Source organism: Ovis aries, chromosome 10 (genome assembly GCF_016772045.2).
Source record: "Ovis aries strain OAR_USU_Benz2616 breed Rambouillet chromosome 10, ARS-UI_Ramb_v3.0, whole genome shotgun sequence".
Taxonomy (NCBI): Eukaryota; Metazoa; Chordata; class Mammalia; order Artiodactyla; family Bovidae; genus Ovis; species Ovis aries.
Genome location: NC_056063.1, coordinates 43,972,641 through 43,977,649, shown reverse-complemented (window position 1 = coordinate 43,977,649; position 5,009 = coordinate 43,972,641). Strand labels below are relative to the sequence as shown.

At 39.0% G+C, this 5,009-nt stretch overlaps 1 non-coding gene across 1 annotated transcript; it reads right to left on the bottom strand.

Moving 5' to 3' along the window:
• Positions 1-249: 249 nt before the first annotated feature.
• TRNAW-CCA (transfer RNA tryptophan (anticodon CCA)) lies at positions 250-321 on the bottom strand. The gene has a single exon. It is a non-coding gene; the product is annotated as a tRNA-Trp (tRNA).
• Between the last annotated feature and the right edge of the window lie 4,688 nt (positions 322-5,009).

Sequence of the window (5,009 nt, the reverse complement as noted above, 5' to 3'; positions counted from 1 at the left end):
ATAAAACACCTAAACCATATCTTTATTGGCCTTTCTCAAACTTAAGTTTCATTCTATAATTTTATAATAAGAAATAATTAAGTCTAGGAGAAAAAAAAAGGATGTGCAAATATAAATCAGAAAATATTTGCAAGGTAATTAGCTATATATTATAATCACAAGATTTATTTTAAAATCTATGTCCTAAATTTTAGAAGGGCAAAAGGCAAGAATACTGGAGTGGGATACCATTTCCTTCTCCAGGGGATCTTCCCAACCTAGGGATTGAACCCAGGTCTCCTGCATTGGAGGCAGATGCTTTAACCACTGAGCCACCAGGGAAGCCCTTATTTAAGATAGTGGAGACAAAGAGTAAATGAAGCTTATTATGCATGTACTCTCCTTAACTTAGTTTAGCACATTCCACACACATTACATGTAACCAAAGAGAACCTTTACAATATGAATAAGAAATAGAAACTCATTCAGAATAAAGGCATGCAGTGTGTCATGATTTTAAAAGACCAACAGTCACATGGCACTGTGTGGTGATGCATTTTTTCACAGAGGTTTAGAAATGTGTGTTCATGCTCAATCATTTCAGTCGTGCATACTCTTTTTGATGCTATAGACTGTAGACCATGATGCTCCTCTGTCCATGGGGATTCTCCAGGCAAGAACACTGAAGTGGGTTGCCATGCCCAGCTACAGGGGATCTTCGTGACCCAGGGATCAAACCCACATCTCTTATGTCTCCTGCATTGGCAGGAGGGTTCTTTACCACTAGGGCCACCTAGCCCAGAATTAGGAATATATTTAGTTAATACATTCTGGGCGGTTCTCTCTTTTAAAAGAGCATGCATGCATTAAAACAAACAAACAAACAAACAAACAGTGCACTATTCAGTTCAGTTCAGTTGCTCAGTCATGTCAGACTCATTGTGATCCCATGAACCACAGCATACCAGGTCTCTCTGTCCATCACCAACTCCCGGAGTCCACCCAAACTCATGTCCATTGAGTTAGTGACACCATTCAAACATCTCATCCTCTGTCATCCCCTTCTCCTCATCCCTTCCATCTTTCCCAGCATCAGGACTTTTCCCAATGTGTCAGTTTTTCAAATCTGGTGTCCAAAGTATTGGAGTTTCAGCTTCAGCCTCAGTCCTTCCAATAAAAATCCAGGAGTGATTTACCTTAGAATTGACTGGTTTGATCTTGCAGTCCAAGGGACTCTCAATAGTCTTCTCCAACACAATTCAAAAGCATCAATTTTTTTCAGTGCTCAGCTATCTTCATACTCCAAATCTCAAATCCATACATAGCTACTGGAAAAACCATAGCCTTGACTAGATGGACCTTAGTCGGCAAAGTAATGTCTCTGCTTTTTAGTATGCTGTCTATATTGGTCATTAATTTTCTTCCAAGGAGCAAGAGTCTTTCAATTTCATGGCTGCAGTCACAATTTGAAGTGATTTTAGAGCCCAAGAAAATAAAGTCTGTCACTGTTTCCATTGTATCCCATGTATTTAGCATGAAGGGATGGGACCAGAATCCATGATATTATTATTATTATTATTATTATTTTTAATTTGAGTTTTAAGCCAGCATTTTCACTCTCCTCTTTCATTTTCATGAAGAGTCTCTTTAGTTCCTCTTCAATATCTGTCATAAGGTGGTGTCATCTGCATATCTAAGATCATTGATATTTCTCCCAGCAATCTTGATTCCAGCTTGTACCTCTCCCAGCCTGGCATTTCACAATAAGCTGAGTGATAATATACAGCCAGGACGTACTGCCTATTTGGAACCAGTCCATTGTTCCATGTTTGGTTCTAACTTTTGCTTCCTGACTTGCATACAGATTTCTCAGGAGGCAGGTACAGTGGTCTGATATCCCCATCTCTTTAAGTATTTTTCATATTTGTCATGATTCACACAGTCAAAGGCTTTGACATAGTCAATAAAGCAGACATAGATGTTTTTCTGGAACTCTCTGGCATTTTCTATCATCCAATGGATGTAGGCAATTTTATCTGTGATTTCCCTGCCTTTTCTAAATCCACCTTAAACATCTGAGAGTTCATGATTCATATACAATTGAAGACTCACTTGGAAAATTTTGAGCATTACTTTGCTAGTGTGTGGGATGAGTGTAATCATGCAGGAGTATGAACATTCTTTGACATTGCCTTTCTTTGGGATTGGAATGAAAATTAACATTTTTGAATCCTGTGACCACTGCTGAGTTTTCCAAATTTGCTGACATATTGAGTGCAGCACTTTCACAGAATCATCTTTTAGGATTTGAAATATCTCAACTGGGAGTCCATCCCCTCCTTAGCTTTGTTCATAGTGATGCTTCCTAAGGTTCACTTCATTTCACACCACAGGATGTCTGGCTCTAGGTGAGTGATCACACCGTCATAGTTATCTGGGTCGTTAACATATTTTTTGTATACTTATTCTGTTTATTCTTGCCAACTTTTCTTATTATCTTCTGCTTCTGTTAGGTGCATGTGTTTCTGTCCTTTGTTGAGTCCATCTTTAATGAAATGTTCTCTTGATATCTCTAATTTTTTTGAAGAGATCTCTAGTCTTTCCCATTCAATTGTGTTTCTCTATTTCTTTGCACTGATCACTGAGGAAAGCTTTCTTAACTCTCCTTGCTATTTTTTGGAACTCTGCATTCAGAAGGCTGTAGCTTTCCTTTTCTCCTTTGCCTTTCACGTCTCTTCTTTTCTCAGCTCTCTGTAAGGCCTCCTCAGATAACCATTGTCTTTATGCATTTAATTTTATTGGGGAAGGTCTTGATCACTGTCTCCTGTACAATGTCACAAACCACCATTCATAGTTCTTCAGGCACTCCATCTGTCAAGTCTAATCCCTTGAATCTATTTTTCAAATCCCTTATGAGTATACAGTGGAAGTGAGAAATAGATTTAAGGGACTAGATCTGATAGACAGAGAGCCTGATGAACTATGGACGGAGGTTTGTAACATTGTACAGGAGACAGGAATCAAGACCATCCCCAAAAAAAAGAAATGCAAAAAAGCAAAATGGCTGTCTGAAAAGACCTTAGAAATAGCTGTGAAAAGACGAGAAGTGAAAGGCAATGGAGAAAAGGAAAGATATAGCCATTTGAATGCAGAGTTCCAAAGAATAGCAAGGAGAGATAAAAAAAAAAAAAAAAAAAAACCTTGCTCAGGGGTCAATGCAAAGAAATAGAGGAAAACAAAAGAATGGGAAAGACTAGAGATCTCTTCAAGAAGATTAGAGATACTAAGGGAACATTTCATGCAAAGATAGGCTCAATAAAAGACAGAAATTGTATGGACCTAACAGAAGCAGAGGATATTAAGAAGAGGTGGCAAGCATACAAAGAAGAACTGTACAAAAAAGATCTTCATGACCCAGATAAGATCATGGCATCTGGTCCCATCACTTCCTGGCAAATAGTTGGGGAAACAGTGGAAACAGTGCTGACTTTAATTTTTGGTGCTCCAAAATTACTGCAAATGGTGATTGCAGCCATGAAATTAAAAGATGCTTACTCCTTGGGAGGAAAGTTATGACCAACCTAGACAGCATATTAAAAAGCAGAAACATATACACAATGGAATATTATTCACCCATTAAAAACAATACATTTGAATCAGTTCTAATGAGGTGGATGAAACTGGAGACTATTATACAGAGTAAGTAAGCCAGAAAGAAAAAACACCAATATAGTATACTAAGGCATATATATGGAATTTAGAAAGATGATAACCCTGTATGTGAGACAGCTAAAGAGACAGAGATGTATAGAACAGTCTGTTGGACTCTGTGGGAGAGGGAGAGGGTGGGATGATTTGAGAGAATGGCATTGAAACATGTATAATATCATATATGAAATGAATCACTAGTCCAGGTTTCATGAGGATACAGGATGCTTGGGACTGGTGCAGTGGGATGACCCAGAGGGATGGAATGGGGAGGGAGGTGGGAGGGGGTTCAGGATGGGGAACATGTGTACAACCATGGCAGATTCATATTGATGTTAGGCAAAACCAATACAATATTGTAAAGTAATTAACCTCCAATTAAAATAAATAAATATATTATATATATATATATATATATATATATATATATATAAAGCAGAGACATCAGTTGCCAACAAATGTCCGTCTAGTCAAGTCTATGTATGAATGTGAGGGTTGGCCTATAAAGAAAGCTGAGTGCCAAAGAATTGATGCTTTTGAACTGTGGTGTTGGAGAAGACCCTTGAGAGTCCCTTGGACTGCGAGGAGATCCGACCAGTCCATCCTAAAAGAGATCAGTCCTGAGTGTTCATTGGAAGGACTGATGTTGAAGCTGAAATCCAGTACTTTGGCCACCTGAGGCAAACAGTTGACTCATTTGAAAAGACCTGATGCTGGGAAAGATTGAGGGCTGGAGGAGAAGAAGACGACAGAGTATGAAATGGTTGGATGGCATGACTGACTCAATGGACATGGGTTTTGGTGGACTCCAGGAGTTTGTGATGGACAAGGAGGCCTGGCATGCTGTGGTTCATGGGGTCACAAAGAGTTAGACACGACTGTGCAGCTGAACTGAACTGAACTGAACTGCACTGCACTTTTGCATTCCAGTCCCCTTTGATGAAAAGGACATCTTTTTTGGGGGGGGGTGTTAGTTCTAGAAAATCTTGTAGGTCTTCATAGAACCCTTCAACTTCACCTTCTTCAGCATTACTAGTTGTGGCATGGACCTGGATTACTGTGATATTGAATGGTTTGCCTTGGAAATGAACAGAGATCATTATATCAGTTTTGAGATTGCATCCAAGTACTGCATTTCACACTCTATTGTTGGCTATGATGGCTATTTCATTTTTTCTAAGGGATTCTTCCCCACAGTAGTCCAAAAGCTCTCAAGATGTCAGAGTAGCTGAACATGTGCTCATCTTCTCCTGTGAGAACACCAAAACTACAAATTACTGCTGAACAACCATTGCCAGGATAATTGTGATCCCACTATAAAA